Below are 24,429 nucleotides of genomic sequence, written 5' to 3'. Positions count from 1 at the left end.
GGACAAAATGAGCAAAATAGAAAGAACAGATAAATGGGGCTAACTCTTACAGAGCCTTAAAAATTTTTTGCTTTTGCTCCAAGTAAGAATTTCAATAGACCACTGACCACTCTGTTGAGAAAAATTTAAAGGGGTCAAAGGCAGAAGCAATTAGAAGCCCAGTGAAATATTCCAAGCAAGAGATGAGTTAGATTGAATCATAATGGGCATAGTTGAAATAGTGAGGAAAAAAATGCAATTTTAGATGTGTTTTGAAGGCAAAAGTGATGATGTGCTGAAAAACAGTACATGAATTGCTGATGAGCAAAATGATCATGGACTGATTTAGGGTTGGGGGGAGGGACTCAAGGACAATTCCAAGATTATTGGTCTAAGAAACTGGAAAGATAGAACTAGCATAACAGAGATGCAGAAATCTATAAGAGGCAGCAGGTTTGATGGTTAAACTTACCTGGACACGTGAAATCCACAATGCCTAGGAGACCTCTAAGAGACACTATTTGAATAGGCAATTATATCCTTAAGTCCCGTTCAAAAAGGAACAGGATGATGCTATGAATTAAGGAGACATCAGTGTGTAGATAATATGGTACATTATGAGACTGGAAAAGATCTCCAAGAGAGAATGAATGAGTAAAAGAAAAAAGGTCTGCAGTTTCAGCATTGGGACATTTCCATATTATGAGATCTGTAAGGTGAGGAGGAACCAAGTAGAGGAATACTAGCCATTGTGCTTGGAGGAAAACGAGGAGAGTGATGTGCAAAACAAATAAAAGTGTTTAGAGGAGGAGGAAATAATCAACAGTGTCAAATCCTGCAGGCAAGTTAAATAAGATTAAGACTGAGAATTAAGCATTGGATTTAGCAATGTGGAATTCATTGGTGACCTTGATACAGGGTTTTGCTGGAGTGGTAAGAGCAAAATAGAGAATCTCAAGGGAGCAATTAGAGCATATACAATTCTTTTGAGAAATTATACTACATGGAAAAGGGGGAAATTTTGTAGTCTAGGAGAAATTGAGACTATCAGAGGAAATACCCCACCCCAATTAATAAAACACTTTTCACCCCTACAGACAAGTTTATTAGTTGTATCAATATACACCCTTAATGTTGCATCAGAACTCTCCCTCTCCTTTCTTAGGTTAATTTTTCCTCTACCAGGGCTCAATAGTCCTTTGTCATTTGCCTCATCTATCTTAAACCTCTTTTTCATGTCACTTAATGAAGTTCATGTCAACAACTTTTAAAAATAAAAACAAATCACTCTTCTACAATTATTATCCTTTTTCCCAGCATTGTTTTTGAAATAAAAGCTTGCAGTCTCCAACTCAACTCAAAAGGCTTCCATCTCCATCAGCCACTAAAGTTGGCTTTATTGTGGTCATGAATGTCCAACTGCTAAATCAAATGGCCACTCCTCAAACCCCAATTCTACTTCACTTTCTTTTAATAGCATTCTTTGCTGACTTACTGCCTTCCAAAATGGTAAACACAATTTTGATTCCTACTAACATGTATAAGTGTGCTAACTTCTACATTGTTATAATCTTGATTAATTTTTTTCTTTTAGTATTTATAAATATAATTTACACTTAAAAAGTAATACTTCAGCTTTCTTTTAATTTGCATCTTTTTGATGCTAGTTAAATTAAATATATGATTACTATCTTATTTCTCTTGTGAAATGCCTCTTTATATACTTGGCTCTATTTTCCTCTACTTAATTGCAGTGTTTAGCTCATCAATTAATATTAATTCAGTGTTTTATATAACCCTATATCACACTATTATAATTACTTTTCTCAAGTCTCTTGTTTCTCATTTAGTTATCTGCTGGCATAAAGAAGTTGTCAATTTTCATGCAGTTAAATCCATTCATTTTCCCCTTTTTGAGTTTTTCCTCTATTTAAAAGTTTTATAATTTGTTTATAAAAAGATAAAAATTTGCCTCTATTTTCCTCTTTATATAATTTTTAAAAAACATATTATCACTCTATTTTGATTGATATGCAGCATGGATCTAACTGTAGTTTTCTCCCAATAGTCACAAAGTATTTGACTCACACTTGTTGTTTTTTTTAAAAAAAAAAAAAAGTGTCTTTACAGTGGTCCCATAGTATCCACAGAAAATTGGTTCCAGGACCCCTTGAGGATACCAAAATTCATGAATGTTCAGGTCTCTATTCGAGATAATGGTTTGCACAGAACCTACTCATATCCTCCCATGTACCTTAAATCACCCCTGAATACTTATACCTATAACCTATTGCAATGCCTATACAGCACTTTTTTGCATGAACTTAGTGTAATATTTAGCATCCAGTAAATTCAACATTTGACTTTTAGAACTTTCTTTTTTTTTTTTTTTTTTACAAATATTTTGATGGCTGGCTCATAAACTCAGGTCATAGACGGTTGACTCTATTTCTCAATGATATTCTTCCTCTATGGAATTTCTATATATCCATATTCTATACTAACCAGCTAGAGAAACCTTCTTACTCTCTGCCTCATTTTCCAGTCCATGTTCCCAATGATTCTGTATCCCCATGAGTTACTGATGCCTCCCCACAACTACTCTAAGTCTGAGATACTAGTTGCACTTGCTCTTTTAGCAGTCACTTAAAAGTTTTTTCCCTCACTGGTTTTTCCTTTGAAACATAGTACCCAAAATTCAATGCTATTATTACCCCTGAACACTCTTCTGTAGCCTCCAATTGCTTCTACAAATATAAGCCAAATTATTCAACGAGGTACTCAAACCTTCCAAGCTTGACTTCACCCTTAGTTTCCTTTCCTATGCATTCCATGCTTTGGTTACATCAAACTACTTACAACTTCCTGACTTCAACAGGCATTTTAACAATGCATGTCTGTCTCTGTCTGTATGTCACTTCCAAACTTTATGTTGTAGCCAGATGCCAAATGCAAACCATTCTTAAATCTCTCTGTTCACAATGACTGAGTTTGTCCCTTACCTGGAAATATGTTCTTGCTATCTCTCCATTCTTTCTCTCTTACACTCTGCTCCTCCAGCCTATTCCGGCTGTGTGTCCTGCCCCCTCAACATACATATACTATGTACCTCTTACCCTTCCCACTATCTTCTCCAAGCCTCTTTATATTATGTACCTCTCTATTTTCTCAAACTAGACACAAACTCTTTCTCTGTTTCATTATAACTATCCATGACTTTTCCACAAAAAGCACCTCAATTACATCTACTTTTTCTACCCAGTCACCTCTTTTAATATTTTGTCACTTGTTTTTCCCCTGCTGGTTACATACACAATATGACTTATTGTTTGTTGTTGCTACTCTGCTATAGGCTGGATATGCAGAAATCAAACTTATTAGAAACCATATGCTAAATAAAAAGAAGACAATGATAAGGCTCAGAAAAGAAATAAATCAAGAGTCTTCATTCAATGCAGAAGTTGGACACAAGTACCCATGGTAGTCAGTGGTCTTTTCCAAGGAGTACAACAGAATTTCAGGACACAGATTTGAGGTCAGGCTGGGAACTTATAGAGACCCTGTCTCAAAAGAGTTGGGGATGTAGCACAGTGGTAGAGTGCTTGCCTAACACATATAAGACCCTGGATTCAATCCCCAGCACTACAAAGGGGGCAAAAAAACCAACTATTTAAGAATGGATGTCCTAGAGCCAGGCACTGTGACTCCTGCTTGTAATTCTAGCTACTCAGGAGGCGAAAGCAGAAGGATTATAAATTTGAGGCAAGCCTCAGCGATTTAGCAAGATTAAAAGAAAAGGAAAAAAAAAAAAGGTAGGCTATTTTCATATAGAACATCCTTTTTAAAAGAAAGAAGTAAAAAAAAATGTTAAGATGGGCCAGGGTCTCTGGCTGGGATCAAGAGTGACACAGCACAATTAATTTACCATAGTTGCATCCTCGCTTTGCCAATTTAAAAACTTAATTAGATCTGTTTACTCAAAAATGGTAGGTGTCAGTGAAACAAATCTCTATACAAATGTATAAAGTAGGCTATTAATAAACCAAAATACCAACTAGATAATTGTATCTGGGAAATATGTATCACTCAGATCAGATGGAAGGAAGCAAACAGATTTTTATTTTGGGGGCAAATTCTTCATTCTGTATTATAGATATATATACCCCTGATCACTATCACTAGTATTTATCTTTTCTTTGCTTTAATATTTTATATCTTACAAATTTATAGGTTTGCCTGAACCTATGAGATTTAGGTTAGTCATTTGCAGACACAATATACAGAAATTAATAATCAGGGGATAAATTTTTCTGTAAATCATGCACTGTCAAATAATGTTACTTCTGGAAAATTTTCATGTAAAACATTTTTTTTTCTTACATCCAACCCTAAATAAAAAATTTGTCACCTTATTAAAAAAAAATACTTCGTAAATTTAGAATTCAATTCATTTTAAAAACCTGGCTACTATTTGGAATAGTCATTTTCTAGTCCCCCCCCCCCCCAAATTTTTATATGGTTGCTTCTTTCTCAAAAATTTCTCCATTTATTAAAAGCTGAATTATGACTTTTGCTTTAAAATATTTATTACTTTTTAACCTAATATGAGAACCTATCTTGAAAGACAAATGTTTCTAACCTGTACTAATGTATTAAGTATTATACACACATAAAACAACAAAAACTTGACAAAAAAAAGTAAAACAAAACCAAAAAACCCTACAAGGTAGCATCATGAACTATACTGTAGATGTTCAACAAAAGCTTCTACAAATACTCTCAGCCTGATATTGTTTCCCTGGATGTGCTAAATATATTCTGAGTTCATCACCTTAGAAATGCTTCTTCATTCTTAATGCCTATAGGCCTTCTACCAGTAAGAAACTGAGTTTGGGAAATATGTAAAATGTCTGTATTTTCTAGGTCATTACACAAGAACGAGAAATTTAAAAATTATACTTGCCTTGTTAAGAAAAGCAAACAATGGATTCATATAAACAGCTATTTTATGTTACCAATTACTTCTATGTACATTTCTTGTTATGAAGCACATGCAAACATGGTATAAACAGCTCTTCATTTCTCTTTTGGATACTGACTGTACCCTCCCAGTCGTATATTTTGCAGAGGTCAAGTAAGTGCAAAAACATAAATGAAAGTATGTTGTGTTTTTATGTACAGGGGTGTCAATCCTTTGAAAAAGATGGCAGCACATAATCATTGCTCTGACACAAGAAACAGGCAGACATTTAATACAAGGATGTCTAGGTGGTGGTATAAAAGGAACAAAATACTACACAAAATGGCCAAAAATAATTTTTTATTGTGATAATTTCAGAAAGTTTCATGCACAGAGAAGTGCATTGGCTCAGAAAACAACAGGAAAAGTCTAAATGGAGCTGGGACAACAGTTGCAAAATCAGAAAGTACTTTAATAGAGAACAGTGCATCATATGTGGATGTATGCATGTGAGGGGTGAAGCCACAGAGAGGGAGAGGAGGCTAGAGGGACTGGTAAGCCACTGAAGAGTTCTGAGTCAAGAAACAGTGTGATAAAATCCACTGGTCAAGCAAGTCACTGGGGTTTCCTATAGGTAAGAGGTTATGAATAATGAAGGAAGGCAAAACAGGAAGTTACTAAAATGGTCAAGACAAATGGGAAAGAGAGTTTGAACTCTCATGCTGGGGAAGGGTCAAAAGGAATAGATCTGAGCTGTACTTTGGGATGTAAAAAAAGGTGGGGGTGAGAGAACAGTTATATCAGAGAAAAAAGAAACACAAAGAAAACTTCCCTTGTATTTTTCATCAAAATATATCTACATTCCCTATGATTCAAGAAGTTTCTCAGTCATGACTGTAAAAATTTCCTAGTATCTCCAAAAGGTCAAGAGTCCATTTAGTATTTCACTCTTAATTGTAGCCTGTTGAGAAATAAGATATCCTTCAACATTTGTACCAAATGTTCATCATCAGGAAGTTGCAACCAGCCTTAGGCCCTAACCTTGGCTTTGAAAAACTAGGGCACTGGGTTAGACGATCTGTAAGGCTTCCTCAATCTGAAACATTTTGTCACATCACTTGGTGGGGGAGGGTAAGTAGGGGATGCCCACAGTTGGCTGAAGTATCAATATCGAATTACCTAAAGAAAACCACAGTGTGCCCAGGAAAAGATTGAATGGTAACTACAAAAATTAGAAAAAGTGAAAAGATAAGAACATGGAATAAGAACAGAATATGAGATTTTTTATTATTAAATAAAAGGGGATAGGACTGATGTTATAAACAGTCCACATTTAACAGGATTAACTCATGAGGTCAATGTTGACATTTAAAAGGAATGAATTTGGGGAGATACTTATAATAGTACTTACTAAACACTTGTAATATATCAGGCATCATATTAACTGAGATGGAGAATTAATATTTTGGATCCACATAGTAACCCTGAGTTTAATATTATTCTCACCTTATTCCTCATTTTTTAGATGAGGAAATTCAGAGTAAGAAACATCAAGTAACTTGCCCAAGAACCTAAAACCAGTTACTAATGGAAACATGATTCAATTCAGGAAGTCTGATTCCAGAGCTATAAATTTTAAAGTACAGAGTATGATAAATACGTAGAGGTTGCACACGACAAAATATATGCACATACATACACATGTTTACATAAATAAATGGATGATAAGATTTGTTACAGTCTGTAAACAAGTCAGGATGGCGCCTGGCATTTTGCCACAGGGAGTGGTTTCTGAAGTAACGCCAGTGAGCCATTAAGTGTGGAGATTCCTTATTGGTTGACTGCTGTATCTAGTTTATGCTAATTAAGATAAGCTGTGTGGAATGTATAAATACCTCTGTTGTCCTACAATAAACAGCTTCCACTCCTGCTGTATCAATGTACACAAGTTGCTCGTCACCACCACCACCACCCCCACCCCACCCCCCACCCCCGGTTATTTTGCTGCAGCTTGACTGTGGCAAAGATTCACAGGAAAATTACTTCTCTGCTGTTGTCAGCATTAGGGAGACCATGTTCCAGAAGAAAACACACACTGCCATGTACATAAGGGCCAAAATACTAAATGGACCTAATTTCTTAGGTTTTACAGGAATTTCCTACAATTTTGTATCTTTAGCCAGTCTCAGCAACTTGGTAAATCCCGAGCTAACTTGGCAAGACCCTGTCTCAAAAGAAAAAATAATAATGTCTTGGAATATGACTCAGGTTAAATGCCGCTGGGCTCAATGGTGCTTCTGTGTTCAATTTGAATGAACATAAAACTGAGTAGCAACTCAAATTCTGAGCTGTCCATTAATTTCTACAAAAAGCTTCTTGAAAAACATTGATTTGCGATGGGGTACAAAATTTTTATAAGGCTTTGAATGCAACTTTCATGTACAAAAGCATCTTTAAAGACACATTTTAACTAGGTTTAAAGCTTTCCTTTTCTTAGGCTTTGAAGGTACAGGTATCAAAAGAAGCCTATATGTTTCCTCATTGGAATGACACTATCCTCAAAGGTCACCTCACCACCCCTAAATTAATCTCTCAAAATCTGGAATCTCCCCAGTGACTAAAAAGGCTAAGGCAGGAGGCTCTCAAGTTTGAAGCCAGCCTCTGCAACTATTTTGAAACACTGTCTCAAAATAAAAAAGGTCAGGGGATGTAGCTTAGTGGTAAAGTGCCCCTGGATGAAACGGCATGGAATTCCATCATTTTTTCTCTTGTTAATGGCTGAGTTAAATATGAATAATTTTGGATATAACTGCCTCTACCCCTATCTACTAGCATCCTCAATGCAACCTGAACTTGCTATTTTTAATAAGTCACTTATGTTACCCCCCAAAATGTAATTATGTTCTAACCACGTAAAGGTCAATTAGTAATCTATATTTATAAAGCATTCATTAGGAAAGAATGAAGAGACAGTACAAACTGAAACAAATGACAACAACGGTATCTAGTAGAAATAAAACAGCACTCATCTTTAACAACTCTTTTGCTTTTCAGCAAACTACTCTAATAGAAAGGAAGAATTTCAAAGGTGAATATTTAACAACTTCCCCTCGAATTAAATTTGTACACTTTGGATTTCAAACCTGAGAAACATCTATTCAAATATTTACATTTGCGGATTTTGGTTAATAATGGCAGCAAATACCCTCCAAAGAGTACTACAGCAACCCTGACAGTCCTTTGGTTGCTGTTTCCATGGAAACAATCTAGTTGAAGAAAACGTAAGAGTAAAACATGATGTATTTTTAAAAAACACTTTATCCTGTTTTCCCCTATCATTCAACTAGCATAGCACATGTACACTAACAGGTATGTAAATTAAGTACTAGAAAATTCACAAGTCATTCAACAAATATGTGTTAATTATATGCTGCATACCAGGCACCCTGGTAGGAGATAGGGTTACTTTGGAGAGCTACATAGTCCCTGCCTTCACAGAGATTAGTCTAGTACAAAGACATTAATTAGCCAGTGACACAAATAGGAAGACAATATGAGGCATATATAATTTAAAATTTCCAGTAGTCACATTAAGAAAATAGAAAATGACACTAATTTTAACAATATATTTTATTTAAATCACACTTTATTATATCCAAATTATCATGTAAGCAACATGTACAAAAATTATTGAACTATGTTACATTCTTTTTTCAGACCAGGTCTTTGAAATCCAGTATGTATTTTATAGTTATTTCACATCTCAACTGGGAATACTCACATTTCAAATGTCTGATAACCATGTAAGTCTATGCCTACTGTATTAAACAGCATAGAGAGATATTCTAATGAGGATGAGAAGCCAGGTACTGCATGAGTAAATAATTCCATTCTTTAGAAAAATTTAATATCTAACTAAGCACTACATATGCAAAGTATATGTGATGCAAAAATATTAGCTCATGTAACCATGGAATTAGTAAGGAAAGAAAACCATAAGCAGCACTACTAATAGACATCATACTGGGTGAGCAACTATGTATAGAATTATTTCAGCCTCAATGTAAAACCTAACTGAAACCAGCTTAAGGTTTCAGTCCTGCCTCAGGACTCTCTCCCAACTTTGCTTCCTTTGAATAGGGTGCATTCTCAGGCTGTGTATAGTGGTTATCCCCAGCAGTTTCAGGGGTACAAAGTCACAGTCCTTATTCAGGTTTCACAATGTTGCCAATAAAAACTGCAGAATCACATTTTCCTACCTCTGATGGCTTGGCGTGGGTCACGTACCCATATTGAATCAATTACTGTAGTTAGGGACACATGGTGCTTTAATGGGCCAGACCTGAGTCACTTCTGAAACAAGACCTGGGTCAGCTTCCCAAAGAAGCACAAAGCAGAAAAAGGGGATACTCCAAAAAGGGGAAATAAGGGGCTATGGCTGGAAGTAAAGTAACAAACACTGGGTACCAAAAAACAAACATCTACTACTTTAACATCTTCTCATTCCAAAACACCACTTTAAATGTTGAGTATCACATCGGTTACTTCTGCAGCAGCCTATTGATCCAAAGTCCTCAGAGATTTCCCAGGTATATTACAGTTTATAAGTGGCCATTCAGAGTCAAGTCATACATTTGGCTTATTTTCACTTAGGCTTTCAGTATTACCTCACTGCTTTACTTCCTACTCAACCTGGAAGAGTACTGAAGTTCATTTCCAACAATTTACCTACTCCCTCATAACTCCATTCATTCACTATTACTACATATTATATATCATACTAATTACTTTATGAGCATTTTATCATTTCAGTAAACCCTATGAAATAATTACCATCATCCATTTAAGAGATGGGGTAGACGAGACTCAAGTTAAACAAGTAGACTGTGATTGAGAAGAGATTCAAACCCTGGCCCATCTAACTTCAGTCTACATTCAAGGATACTTAAAATTCAGAAATTTTTACTGGGTTCTCTCTTTTCCCCATCGTTAAGGAGAAAACACCTATGTGACAGGAATTACTATCCAAATACAAAACAAAATGTTTATACCAGAAGGTTCCTTCATGCCCCTTCTCAGTCAGTCCCCAACCATCATCTCTAGAAGCAGTGATCCCTCTGATATTTTTTCATCATAGATGAGTTTTGCATATTCTAAAGTATTATCTAAATGGGAACACAGAGTATGTTCTCTTTTAGGTAAGTGTGTTTTTGAACTTCACCTACATTGTGGTATATATTACTAGTCTGTTTCTTTCAACTTCTCAGTAGTATCCCATTGAATCATGCTTCTTATTGATGGACAATTGGATTGTTTCCAGGTTTTGGTGATTATGAACAAGAGCTTTTATGAATATATGTTTTCATTTCTCTCCAGTAAGTATCTAAAAGGGGAAGGTTTGAGTCACAGGGAGCTACATGCTTTGTTTTATAAGCAATTGCCAGATCTTTTCCAAAGTGGTTGCACCATTTTACATTCTCAGCAAAAATGTATGAGTTCTCGTTGCTCCATTTTCTTTGTCAACATTTGATGTTGCTAGTTTTTTAAATTTTAGCCAGTTCACTGTAGTATATATGATAATTAAAAACTGATCACTTTCAAGTTGAATCCATTTGTAAGATCATATAGCACAAGAATAACTTGAGAGGCCAAGTATGGTGGCACACACCTATAATCCCAGCAGAGTGAAGCAGAGCTAGGAGTAGAGCCTGGACAACTTAGCAAGATGTTATCTCAACATAAAAAAAATAAAAAGGGCACCTCTGAGTTCAATCTCCAGTACTGACAAGAATAAATAAGTAAATAAATAATTGAAGTTACATAAAATATAGGGAAATATTAAGAGAAATTATAATGTTATGAATTTTTACATAACTTTATATTTTCTAGAAGTCACATTATTGAAACCATAATTATGCTGTCAAATATTAGCACTGTTACTTGGGAAACTAGTGTCAAAATAATAACTTATCTTTCTGTTCATCTCTTACTACTTAATAACATCAAAAATTTATGGCTCACTTAATTAATAATTTAGATCAATGACATGAACTAACAGACATCTGTTAAAAAGAACACCATTAGTCTCCCTTTAAAATTTAATTCCTATTTTTTACATTGAAAGAATTCTGTCACCCTTCTCAACATAATTTGTATTAGAATTGAATATAATGTCTTTTAATTAAGGTCTGGGCAATCAGAATAGTCCCAATGTTAAAATAAAAACAAAAACCTTAGTACAATTTCATATTCTGAAAAAGTTAGAAAAACAGCTCAACTGTTCTAGAAATAAGAATAAGTCACTGGTGAATATTTTAGGACCATTTTCAATGGAGTATGCTTATGTAATCAAAGCTATTATAGAAGTCAGCAGGTGACTATCCAAATTAGTAAACTGCCATCTGCTGATAACAAAGAAATAGTAACACACACCACTAGTAGTGCTTGAGTAGGTAAAAAGCTTCATGGCCAGATTTCCTCATTTTATGCAGTTACCAGTCCATGCCAAGAGCAGCCAATCCCCACACAGCTATTTTTTAAAAAATTTTCTTCTACATAAATGCCAACAGTGAGACAAAGTTTTTAGAAACACCTCCAGATTAGTCATACCTTACAATGATAAACTTTAATAAGTAACTGAAATTAATGCATCCTTCCACCCAAAAGTAAATATCTAACTGCAATTTAAACGCAGATATAACATCTGTAGTGCCACTCCACAAAGCACCAACTTGTTTTTCTTACGTTTTTCAAAATGCCTTCATTAATTTACAAAGTACATTTTTTTAAATCCAACACACAATTATCATATACTTTCCATGCTATGCACAGTCTCAGACAAGGACAGCAGGCACAGCCAATAGTCACACACTGTACAAATGCTCCTCACTAATAAGCATGCTGCAGGGCAATCTTAAACTATACATGTTATGCAAATGAACTGTTTTCTTCATTTTGGTCTGTCATTTATTTCATGTTCTAGGTACCAGTTTGACCCATAGTGACTACAAAAGTTATACATGTTAGTAATGCTGAAAACAAAGGATAATACCTAAGTAAAAGCTTGCTGTATAAACTGAGGCACATTCCAAGAAACAGGGAAAAGCATAAGAAACCAGGGTTAATGAGGGTTTAGTAGAACTCCTCTGACACTATAAAGAGCATCTTAAATTACACTGTAGATTAGGAAGATTGTCTAATTATGACTGGGAGCAAGAAAAAAATATGGACAGAGATGTGGTATACATTTGATAGACAGAATTACACATTTTTCCTTTCTATTGCTTGTGTATAATAGCATTTAAAAAAATCCATCCCATTTAGTTTGTACTGAAAAACCATCTATGAATATCTATTATAAGTGTCTTATCATTTAATTATCTTTATAATATAAAAAGTGAAAACTATTTTATGCCACCAGTTAAAACATAAAAGACAGACAAAAAAAGAAAGAATGAAAAACCTATGGCTCAAAGGGTTCATACAAAGAACACCTCAGCTAAAATGTTTTATCTTTTTTGTTGCTGTTGTTGTTGCAACCTTTTCTTATGCCTACATTTTCTAAAGAATTAATGGGGGAAAACACAGCCTTTCCTGAATATATCATACAAAATAAATACACAGAACCATACAGGTAAACATCTCAGTAGATTATTAGTAAAAGGTTGATAAAACTAAAAATCAGAGTCCTTGCTGATAGCCCACTACAAAAGTCAAGGTACACATACTTTTTTAGGGGCCAGTCTCTGCAATAAGGAACCAATTACTTTCTAATCCTCTTATCCTCCCAAACATTCTATCACTTCCTCTCTAAGACCACTAACCAAAATTAAACATCTAAGCTAAAGCAGTACATAAAGAACATAACTGTTCCCTTCTCTAAGTTTCATGGGAGGCGGAAGGATGGCAGGAAGAGAGAGAGAGATGTAAGGAACTAGCTTTTCCCTTTCAGGCTTTACGATTAAAACCGGGGTTTTTACAAAACCATTCACTGCTCCATAATAAAACAATCCCAGAGTTTCTTTTAGAAAATCATCTCATTATGAGTCCAAGAACCCAACCACAGACTTTTATACTTGAAACCTCTCTCTTTATTGGCCAACTATGTGGTTTAAACTAAAATTATCTCTAAAGTCCTTTCAGCAAGAAAAAAGAAAACAATCATAATTCTATCAAAACATTAACTATTTACTATACTAGTATAACCCTAATATAGTAAAGAGTCAGATGGCTTTTAGATCAAATAGGTCTGGTTTCCAATCACAGGTAACCATTTTACCTTGTGCAAACTGTACATTGCCTCTAAACTTTCTGAACTTCAGTTCTTAAATGCCTAACACTATCCTCACAGGATTACTATGATAATTAATTGCTGAATGAAATTGAAAGCTCTGAGGGACAGCTATAGAGTAGTCATATAAATGGTGTTACCATACCATAATGATTAATATTGGTAGTTACACAATTCTGTCCACTTACATATCATAACTCAAAGTCAGGCAATATAACACTGAAGATGTCAAAGCCTTCTAGGATGATACTCATAAGTTACTGAAAACAATTTACCCTTTTCCCCTCCAGAACTGACACCATATTCTAACTGAATTTAAGGAAAAGACCATTTTTTCCCCTTCACTTTTTGTAAGAAAAGGAATGCACTCAACAGTTCTAAACATAAAGGATACTCTTGGAGTGCCCCCTACAACAAACATTAATACTGAAAAGGTAGAGCACTCACCTAGCATGTGCAAGGCACTGGGTTCGATCCTCAGCACCACATAAAAATAAAGATATTCTGTCCAACTACAACTAAAAAATATTTAAAAAACAAGAATTAAGCAGGAGGGTCATGATTTATAAAAGAAAAAAGTTCAAGTAATAATTTTGTCCATATCAATGCAGCAGAGAAACCCTCTGCATGGTAATATTTGTACATCTTTCAAGACATAAAAGCTTTTTTTTTAAGTCATATAATTCAAGTGAGATCAGGAAATTCAAATTAGCCAAGTAAATTTCAAAAGCACTAGCAAATTAAAACAAATTTGGAGCGTATTTAAATCAAGTACAGAATAATATGTGCTTGAGAATATCTACATAGATATACATGTGAGATTTTATGCACAAAATATGCCTCTAGAATACTCAAAAACTCCAAACAATAGTCACTCTGCAGGAGCTGGGTGGCTGGGGTCAAGAAGTAGACAGACATGAGATTTGGTATTCATTAAATACCTATTAGTACCGATTGACATTTTTTTCCCCTTTTGTGATACTGAGATTGAACCTGGGGCACTCTACCATTAAGTTTCATCCCCAATCCTTTTCATTTTTCTATTGTGAGACCTGGTCTCCCTAAATTGCCCAAGCTGGCCTCAAACTTGTGATCCTCAGGCCCTAGCCTCCCAAGTCACTGGGATTTAGAGGTGTGCACCTCCATATCTGGCACAGATTCATTTTTATGTGGATGGGAATGTACTATGACAGAAGCAAGGGTACACACACAAAAAGAAATAAAGAAAGAAGCAGAAAGCAGTTGAAACTGATTCTTACATACAGAGTTAAAAACAAAAAGCAAAGCAAACAAGATGTCCCCATCAAATGTAAAAAAAATTTTATGGAGCGCTAAAAACATAGTAGTATGCCCAAGATAATGCTTCCTCTTCACTGCTTCATCTCCATATCAAAAATCAGTAAGTAAAACACAAGTCTAAATACTAAGCATATTTGTCCACAGTTACTTCACACCCATAAAATGGGAGAAATGTAGTTACTGCTACATATAAGGATTTTTCTGCAAGACACACAAAGTTTACACCAATTCTATTCAACAAGCACTGAAATGCTCAGTGTTATGACATGTTTGTATTAGGTTTTCAACACATAGCTGTAATCACATCGGCACAGATACAAATTTGTGCTTTCTTTTTTTAATATTTTACTTTCTAGTTATAGGTGGATGCAGTATCTTTATTTTATCTTTATGTGGTGCTAAGGATCGAACCCAGTGCCTCACGTGTGGTAGGCCAGCGCTCTACCTCTGAGCCACAATCCCAGCGCCCCCTGTGCTTTCTTGTATTTACTTTTGCACTGCCGCTTAAGGGAAATCTACTATCTCATTCTTTGTTTCTAAAAATGTACCACAACGTCAGTTGATGAGTCATGGGTCACACTCCAAATTCTTATGTACCAAAGAAAGCAAGGCACAAGTTTTACACACAATTGTAAAGGCTGTCTAATAAAGATAAGTTATAAATTAAGAGTTTTTTATGAGGTGACATAGATGAGTTTTTTTAAGATGAGAAGCTTCAAAATAAAATTGAGAATTCCATAAGAATTGACAAAACAATTTTCCCTCTTCTAATAACTAGTAGTGTTTTGTTTCTGTTAATTCAGAACATAGAATATAAAACCCCACTGAAATACTAACATATACAAACTCAGGTCTTTACAGACTAAACTCCCAGCATCATGAAAAGGCAAATTAACTGAGGAATGATTTCTCCAGATGCCTTGCTTCTCCTCTTAATTCCTTTCTACTATTGCTATTTAGCCATTTCACTGAGAGGGAAGAAGGGTACAAAGGGAAGGAACAAGGTGGCTGGGGTCAAGAGGGAGATATGACATTGTTGGGGCTTATGGTGTGATTCAGTATAACACTTGCCAGGCAGGTACAAGGTCCTGGGTTTGATTACCAGCATTGCATTCTTTTTTAGCAGTATTGGCTAAAAGTTTTCCTGGTGAAGACAAACTAATAGCTGAAGGGAAATCTGGAAACCAGCTCTACTATCACTAGCATGACCATTCAGATCCAACATGTTCAGATCTAACCATGTCACCTTATTTTCCTAAGATTTATTATCCTTTTCATTAATGTGTTTACCTGCTTATGTTTATAATAAATAACACATGCTCCTGCTCCCCCAGCACATAAACTCTATAGCAGGGTTCCTACTTACATTACTCATTGCTATATTTTCATTAAAGTCTGGCACATAATATGTATTCAATAAATATCCAGTCAAGGAAAAAAGCTTTCTTAGCTATCCTAGGATCTGCACAAACACGAAATCTGTTTTCAATTACAACTATTTTTTTTTTTTTTGGCGGTGCTGGGAATTGAACCACAACTACTCTTAACCTATAATAATAAATTTTACCCAATCTTGCTGTAAGTCTTTTTATACTTAAGTTTTATCATGCTGTATGAATAAACAATTTAAGAACTATTTTCTAGTCTATTTAATTGTCCTCCAGCACAAACTGATTATTTCAGGTGAACCCAAACCATAGAAAAAGAAAATTCAGACTTTATCATATTCAGGAGGCCAAAATTATAATGGAAACTTTTAAGAGGTAAATATTTCACAGGAAAAGTTAATACAATAAACACTAGTTAAAAGTTTGTGATTGGCACTCTGATTTTACCATATGTATTAGTACATTTTTATTACTATAAGAAAAATTTTAAAGAAGGCTAACTTTGTGAAGAAAAACGTTTACTTTACTTTGCTCCCAGTTCTGCAGATTCAAAATGTGGCACTGGCATTGGTTTGGCTCTGGTGAGGACCACATGTAGGATGGCAGGAGCACATGTGAAAGGGAGAGTCACATCTTGAAATAGGAAGCCAGAGAGGCCATTCAAGGGTCATGCTCAGGCTTTTATGACAACTGGCTGTTTAGAGGAGACTAATATTCCCTTCAAAGGCTTGCCTCCCAGCTGACCTAAGGACCTTCCATTTGGCCCCACCTTTTAAAGTTCCCACCACATTAGGGAACAAGTTCTAAACACCTGAACCCTTGGACAATATACTCAAAACTAGATTAAAACCAAAGAAGTAGGGATGGAGAGGGGAAGTTTTGGGGATTGATATTGGCCAAATTATACTGTTATATTGTGCATTGTGTGTATGTACAAATATGTAACAATAATTCCCATCAGTATGTACAACTCTAATGCACCAATAAAAAACATGGGGAAAAAAGATGGGTTTGGTGTCGGGGGGGAAGCCTACAGAACCATACTTCTGTATTAAAAAGACAAATAATGGATTTAGGTACCTCTTTAAATGAGGTACCTAAAATAATCAAATTCATAAAAACAGAAAGTAGAAGAGTGATTATTAGGGGCTGGGAGAGGAGAAAACAAAGTTATTTAATGGTAGTTTCAGATTTACAAGAGGAAAGTTTTGGAGATCTGTTTCATGATAACATGAATATACTTAGCAAATGGTTAGGATGGTAAATTGCATGTGTTTTTTAACCACAAGAAAAGAAAAAAATGAAGCAATATGCTATTTTTCTGTTAAATTTCCATAATTTTTGCAGAATTCTCTTAATTTGAACCACTGAAAGTTTAGCATCTGAATGAGAAGTGTTACGTACAAAATATTTCACCAGATTTCAAGTACTCAATACAGAAAGAAGTCAAATCTCATTAATAGTTTTATTTTGATATGTAAACACATTTTAAACATACTGCTTTGAATACATTTGAATACTTTACATTTTTTAAAAATTTGCTATGCATTAAGAACAATAACTGAAGAGAAATGTGAGGTCAATGAAATTGTGTTTGCTTCATTAGATTAATATTGGAGCACACTTATAGGTGGATGTGATAAAGTGAGCAGGGAGAGATTAAATATAGAATAACAGAGTTAATCCATGAAGCCTCTCCTGAAAGAGACATGAAGGATGGAACTGAGAGCATTAGGAAGAGTTAGCCTTCCAGAGATCTGAGACTTCTTCGGTCCAGTTGGTGAGATAAGAAGGAAAGGGACTGAACTGTTAGAGAAATCATAGACCATCTCAATTTTCTCCATGAAATGATCAGATTATTTGCAGACTATAGAAGAGGTGGGGGTTAGACAAAAACTTGTGGATAAAATAAAGGTTTGGAATAATCCACGAGTGATGAAGAACAAAATCTTCATTAGAACCAAAAAAGCTGCATACATGATCAGGCCCTGCTTCTCTGGCCTCTGCGATTCTTCCAGCTCTCCTCTACCCCAACATGCCATCCACCTCCAACTGCATCTTCTAGAGAGGGTTCACCTGTGTAACACTATTCATCCACATATTCCCTCAAAGACAACTTCCTAAAGGAGGTTTCAGTGATATTCAGCTCACCAGAAATATCATTTCCCTTTATATCCCAACAACACACTACGCCAGCACTGTCCCAGAAACATGCAAACCACACATGTAATTTTACATGTTCTACTGACCATATTGTTTAAAAAAATAAGTGAGCAAATTCCTTTTGAATTTGATATACCTAAAATATTATCACTAAGATGTGATCATTAAATTTATTAATGAGATATAATTTATGACTTTTTGTTTCTAAGTCTTCAAAATTTGATGTATATTTTACAGTTACTGTATTTCTCAATGCAGACTGGCTGCATTTCAAAAGCTCAACAGTCACATGTATCTAGTGACTATAATACTGGACAGCATAACCCATGGTATTTCTTCAAAGCATTCATCACAGTTTATAACTGTGTGACCTCTATCTATTATTTAATGAAAGCGTGTCTAAGGTCACTGTGGAAGCACTTCATAGGTACCAAATTGAGTGAGGGGAATGGAGAGGAGTTAGAGTGACAAATTCCTGCATGGAGAAAAACCAAAGCTGGGGTGGAAGCAGGGTTAATCTGAACAACGGTGTTACCTGGCAGGTAAAGCACAAATTCAAGAGATGCAAAAGTGCCAGTAAAAATATATTCCAGCTGCAAAACTGCAAGTCTAATGGATATTCATGCAACAGGGAAAGGGAGATGCAGTGGAATAAAGAAATCTGCAAACTATCTCTGTGAGAAGGGCACTGTACTATAATAAGTATGGGAATAAGAGAGCTGAAAGACTCCATAGAAGACTATGATCAGAGAACAGGATATAGAACTTTAAGAACATGTTTCTAATGTGAAAAACTTGAGGAAATAACAAACTACCAAATGAATGTTAAAACACAGTGGAAGTGAAGATCATAAGAGTTGAAGAGCCAAGTAATTGGAAATCATGGATCTCAAAAGAATTGCTTTGAATGTTAACTCCTCCACTGAATGAATGTCTTTTAAGAATTTAAATTTTTGCCCTTGGAAAAACTGTCATGTGTGTTCCACACAGCTCAATACTGATCAGATGATATATGCTTAGGTATTGAATGAATATAGTTAAATTGAAAAAAATCAAAGTTCAATCATGTAGAAGAAAAGTATTCTCAAGATGAAAGGAGGATTTAAGTGAAAGGCTCCAATTTGTTTAGTAATTGCATGGTTTAAGATTCTGATAAAGAATTAAATTTCAAATTTAACTGAAGATTGGCAGCCAAAATCCAGGCAAATATTTTCCAGATTTACTTTACTTTTATTTATAAAACAAATAGCCAACAGAGCCTTTGAAACCTTGATTATAGCCAAGTACAACTTATTTTACCTAACTTTGTTATTTAGAAGAACTCTAAGATTACTCTTTCAATAAAGAAAAACAGAAACTTCATTTGTTTTACACATGAAGACAACTTGCTTTTTAAATAGATATACAATGGTTGTTTTCTAGAATATTATTTATCTATTACCTATTTTCTGCATTTGTCTCTATTTCTCGTTTCTCCTATCCAGCCTAATATTGGGAAAAAAACAAAATTTTCCCTCACATAATTTCTCCACTAAGAAATATTAACTGCCAGAAGTAAAAGTCCTAAATCTCCAGGCTGTGAGATTAAATTCTGCTTAAGCCCTATCTGCCCACAATATTTCTATTCAACTATCCTTATCAAGACTTCAGAGACTCTGACCTGGAGTTCTGTAAAATCAAGAGGACAAATGTAATACCTCTGAACAATGCCATATCCCTATATAAAGGTCTGTTTCTCCTTACCACACCCCATGACTATGGTTGTAAAATGTGAGGGGGAAATGATGGTGGTAGTGGGGAATTATGCAAATAATTGCAGCACCTGGCACTAAAATAGTTGAATCTTAAAAGCCATCAATCATGTATAATTCTTGCATCTTAAGTGTCCTGGCTGGATCAATTCTCTCTTGTTTTCCCTCTGACCAGGGATTATTCCAAAGATTTGGAAAAGGTCTGTGGGCCAAGACAGATCAAAGCCAATGGATCTAATTCATTTATGTATACATTAGTATTTATTTTTCTAAGCATTTGAGAATGCTGCAGTGAGCAAAACAGAATCTCTGCTCTGGGAAGAACATATTTTAAAAATAGAATCTAGGATACTTGCTTATTTGAAATCATTACTAACTGAGCTGATGGGGTAGCTCAGTAGTAGAACAATTAATTGCCTAGTACCCATGAGAACCTAGGTGCCATCCCCAGCACCTCAAAATACAAAACAACTAGGGGATCATTTATTATTATAATATATAGCATGAGTATTTGCTTTTTTAAAAATCCCTCTTAATAACATCTCAGGTTAACAGCCCCCTTTTTTTTAAAAAAACCAAAAACACTTACATGACTGCAGATTTTTGTGTTTTGTTATGAGGAAAAAAAACATACGATAGTTAGGCTAAAGTGATTTTTTTTGTAAAACTTTCAGGCCCTCTTAACAGGGTCAATTTAGGCCCATCCAAGATGTGTATGTTTTACTTCTCAGCCAACACTGCTTTCTAAACAGAATAAAATCTATGAAATGAGACCTATGATTCTTCTAGAAACTTCATGGGGTTTGGATACAGGAAGGTAGCTCTGGCCTGGAAAGTAGAGGGTGAAGTAAATAAATCTGCATAACAAACTGTTTGGGTTTTGGTGGGGGCAATCAGAAAGGAGAGAAGGATAAGAGAACAGAGCAAAACAGATTATAAAAGCCTAGAGTTCTCCTTTGATAGTAGCCAAAACACATTTTGAGGCTAGAGATGCCTGATGTTCAATGTCAACACTACAGCCATTGCTACACTATAAACTCCAACACCCCTTCTCCCAAAATCTCACCGTCTTCTCCCAAATCTTTCAAAAAGCTCCACCACTTCACACACTCCCACAAAGGCTTTATGGAAATTCTTTTTCCTTTTCTATTCTTTCCTAGCTCCTCTCAGATACATCCATCCAACAACTGTATAACAGACATCTCAACCATCTGTTTAGCACCCCATTGGGTGGGTCCCAAGCCAGAATTTATTTACCTTCTCTTACCTTGCCTTCAATTGTTTTTAACCGTCCTTCTCACAGCCTCCAACATTCCAGGAGCTCACTAATGCCATCATCACTAAAGGAACAACTAATATTTATTGAGCAGTTGGAATGTACCAAGTATTGTGCCAAGGTTATTAAATGCATAATTTCACTTGATCCTCAAACCCTACTAAACAGGTACTATGATCATTTCCTAAATGTTAGGAAGTCAAAACTCAGCTGGGATAGTAATTCTAAGGGTAAATGATGAAATTAGAATTTGACCTCTGTTCTGACTCCACAGCCAGCTAAACCAGAATATGCCTGTGCCCCAAGGCAAAAAACCTAGGAATCATCTTTTTCTCATTAATCCTTTCTAGTCACTTACAGAGTCTAGTCTCCTAAATGCCACATCATCTCTTTTATCAATGCCTTCTCATGGAATGAGAACTAAGTCCTTACTACCTACCAAGTACTATTAAGTAATACATATTTTTCCCCAACTTTCACTCCCCAAACCCTAAGAGAAGAAGAACCTAAGGAAGGAAGTAGTTAAACCGGAGACTGACAGAGCCTGATTCAAATCTGGATAATATGAATTGAAAATTTTGAGCACTTATCACCTACATTGTGACAATCTCCTTTGTCTTTACCTCCCATCTGGACCCTCATCATCCTTCAGACTGCTACAGATATCTTTTTGGAATACAAATGTTGTCATGACATTCTCCTGTTAAAACTGGCACTCTATATCACTGACCAGATAAAGTCCAAATTTCTTAATATGGTACACAAAATCTTTCAGTTTTCTGCTCAGGACAGCTTAATAAATAAATATTTGAGTGCCTAGTGCAGGCAAGGCAAAGTGCTAAGTGCTTTGAAATGAATAACACACCAGCTCCTGAATCCTACTTCAACCACAAACATTGTATTCTCCAGCTGGACTACCCATATGCAGATCTCATAATCCAACATGCCAAAGATATATGTGTTTAGAATATATATGGCAAAGTCCAACACCAATTTTGAAAAGTGCCTATGTGAGGCCTCTCTAACAAACTCCAGGCAAAAAGATTCTTAAGTTGCCACAGCACTTTGTTCAAATTACTGTCAGGTAAATTAATTAGTAGAACAAAGGTATGGATCAGCTTCCATAAGAGACTGAGCAACTCTGAGTAAGAACTGACCTCTGCCATTAATGCCTGGCATGCATTAGGCACTTTATGAATAGCTAAATGAATAAACAACGAAAATTTCAAATTTAATGAAAAGAGCAGAAGAACAAGGCACAAATTAAGAAGTTAACACACAAGTACGCTGAATTAAAAGCAATGTTATTCTACTGTGGTTCGAACTTGGCCTACATTCTACCCCTATGGGAAAACTCACACATGTGGTTCTTGAACAAGCTTAAAAGGCACAACTTTGTTATTCCTGGCTCAACAAAGCTTTGACAGGCCAAACAGGATACTAGATCCCTCCCCTCTTCTTTCTTTACCTGCCAAAGTCCTTTTTCCAGAGGGGTATGAGGGTGGAAATCAAATTTATCAAAGTAGATAGAATTGATCTCAGATCCAACTTCATCAGTGTTGTGTCACAATACATGCAAGAGAAAAATCAAAATCTGTCTTGACAACAGGGCCAATTTCCAAGTAAGTACTGTTGCTACAAGAATGGGAAATTCTTAAAGTGAAGGCAATTAATAAACCGGAGCTTACAAATGTTTCTCCTGCACTGCCACAGCTTTTCACCCACCTTCGTTTTTTCATTTCTGTGATTTTAAAAAGAAAAATCTATACGATGAAGCCCATGCACGAGTGTACTTCAGTATCTGCCAGATACAAATATCTGGATCACAACCTTTAATGTAAACTGAAATACTACAAGAAACACTATATAAGTCAAAACTTATCTAAAACGTGGCATAAAGCTTTGAAAAGCTAGTGGGGGGGTGTTTCCTAAGCGATGCTTTGTATGCAACTGCTTCCAAATCAAGATCCGTATTTTCAAATTACCCCCTGGAAGATGTCAAATCTGTCTTCCATTCTCTCCAGCCTAAAGGGAAAGGTGACAACTCACAGGCAACAGGCTGGGGCAAGAGAATGATCTCTCCCCATACCCTCACACAAGAACAAAATCCAACGGAAGGGTGGCTAATGCCACTCATTCTCGACAATGCACACACACACAAAATTTTTAAAACTCATCCACTCCTCTACCCTTCCTTAAAAAGCAAACGACGCAAAGATCTGCACCACGGTGGCCGCAACCACCAAATGCTAACAGCTGGGGGCCGCCCGCCTACCACGCGCCTACCCCGCGGCGATACCAGGCACAGGGCACCATCTCTGCCAGCCCCGCTCCCGCTCCCGGCTCCACGCTGTCCCCGCAGCCCGAGTTAGCGAGGGAAGCGGCGGAGGTCGGCGGCTCCGGGGCGGGCCGCGGCGCCGCTCCGGCCGCCTCCCGGGGCGCGGCGCCGCCCCACACCCCGCCGACGCCCGCACCTGAGGCGGCAGCCCGGAGCCGGCCAGAGGGCGCGGAGCGAGGCAGCCAGGGCAAAGTTACTCACTGGGAAAGCGCGGCTGCCTGGGGCTTACACCGGCTTCCAGCGCCGTAGCCCAGCGCTAGCTCCCGCTCTCCGCGGCCCGCTGAGGGAGAGCCAGGAGCCAGCTGGGCTCCTCTCTGCCGGGACTCGCCGCCGCCGCTGCCGCCGCGGATTTCCTGGCAAGAAGAAAACTCTGGCCAAGACTTCACTTCTCAACCGCCCCTGCTGCCTTCCCGGGGGCAAGCGCCAGGGCCGAGCAGCCCAACCCGACACGCACCTGGGCCAATCGGTCGCGGCGCGGGGCGGGAGTGGGCGGGCCAGAGAGTAGTTCCACCTATCCCAGAGCTCAGGGGGCGGGTTAGAACGGGCCGTCACTCCCAGGTTAGAGTGAACCCACTCCGCCTCTCGTCGCCCGCCCTCCCCCACCCGCTCTGGGCTGTCCCCGCCGCTCGCCTGATTCCCCTGCAGAAGACGCTGGAGAAATATCTGCGCGCACCCCCGACCGCGGCTAGAAGAGTCGAACAGCTGGGGAGGGAGGGAACGAATAGGGCTACTCGAGCAGGGCGTGGGGCGGGGGTGGAAAACAAGTGGTGCAAGAAAGCAGAAATGTAGGTGTGTTGGGCGAAAGGACAGCTGGGGGACTGGCTGGGGTCTGGAGGGTGCAGGGGAGTGAGAAGGACTGATCTGCGAGGAAGAGCACCTGAAGGAACAGAGAGAGGAGATATGAAGTAAGAAGGGTGGAGAGTATGTCTGGTGGTGAAAGGCGGGGGCTGGGGCACCTGGGAACAAAGGTGAGCGGGAGGTTCCG

The 24,429-nt window shown here is 37.0% G+C and overlaps 1 protein-coding gene across 2 annotated transcripts in view; it reads right to left on the bottom strand.

Moving 5' to 3' along the window:
• The window catches only part of Lnx2 (ligand of numb-protein X 2), a 68,879-nt gene extending 45,063 nt beyond the window's left edge, over positions 1 to 23,816 (bottom strand). The window contains exons 1-2 of one of the 2 annotated variants that reach the window (XM_071611588.1): positions 23,646 to 23,816; positions 22,575 to 22,654 (exon numbers count right to left, since the gene is read on the bottom strand). The gene's annotated coding sequence lies outside the window, so the exon portion shown is untranslated. The remainder of the gene's footprint in view (positions 1 to 22,574; positions 22,655 to 23,645) is intronic. The other variant, XM_027928981.3, reaches the window with a different exon arrangement.
• Between the last annotated feature and the right edge of the window lie 613 nt (positions 23,817 to 24,429).

The sequence above is a fragment of the Marmota flaviventris genome, chromosome 4 (genome assembly GCF_047511675.1).
Source record: "Marmota flaviventris isolate mMarFla1 chromosome 4, mMarFla1.hap1, whole genome shotgun sequence".
Classification (NCBI taxonomy): domain Eukaryota; kingdom Metazoa; phylum Chordata; class Mammalia; order Rodentia; family Sciuridae; genus Marmota; species Marmota flaviventris.
Note: the sequence above shows the minus strand (reverse complement) of the source record. Positions and strands in the feature narration are given on the sequence as shown.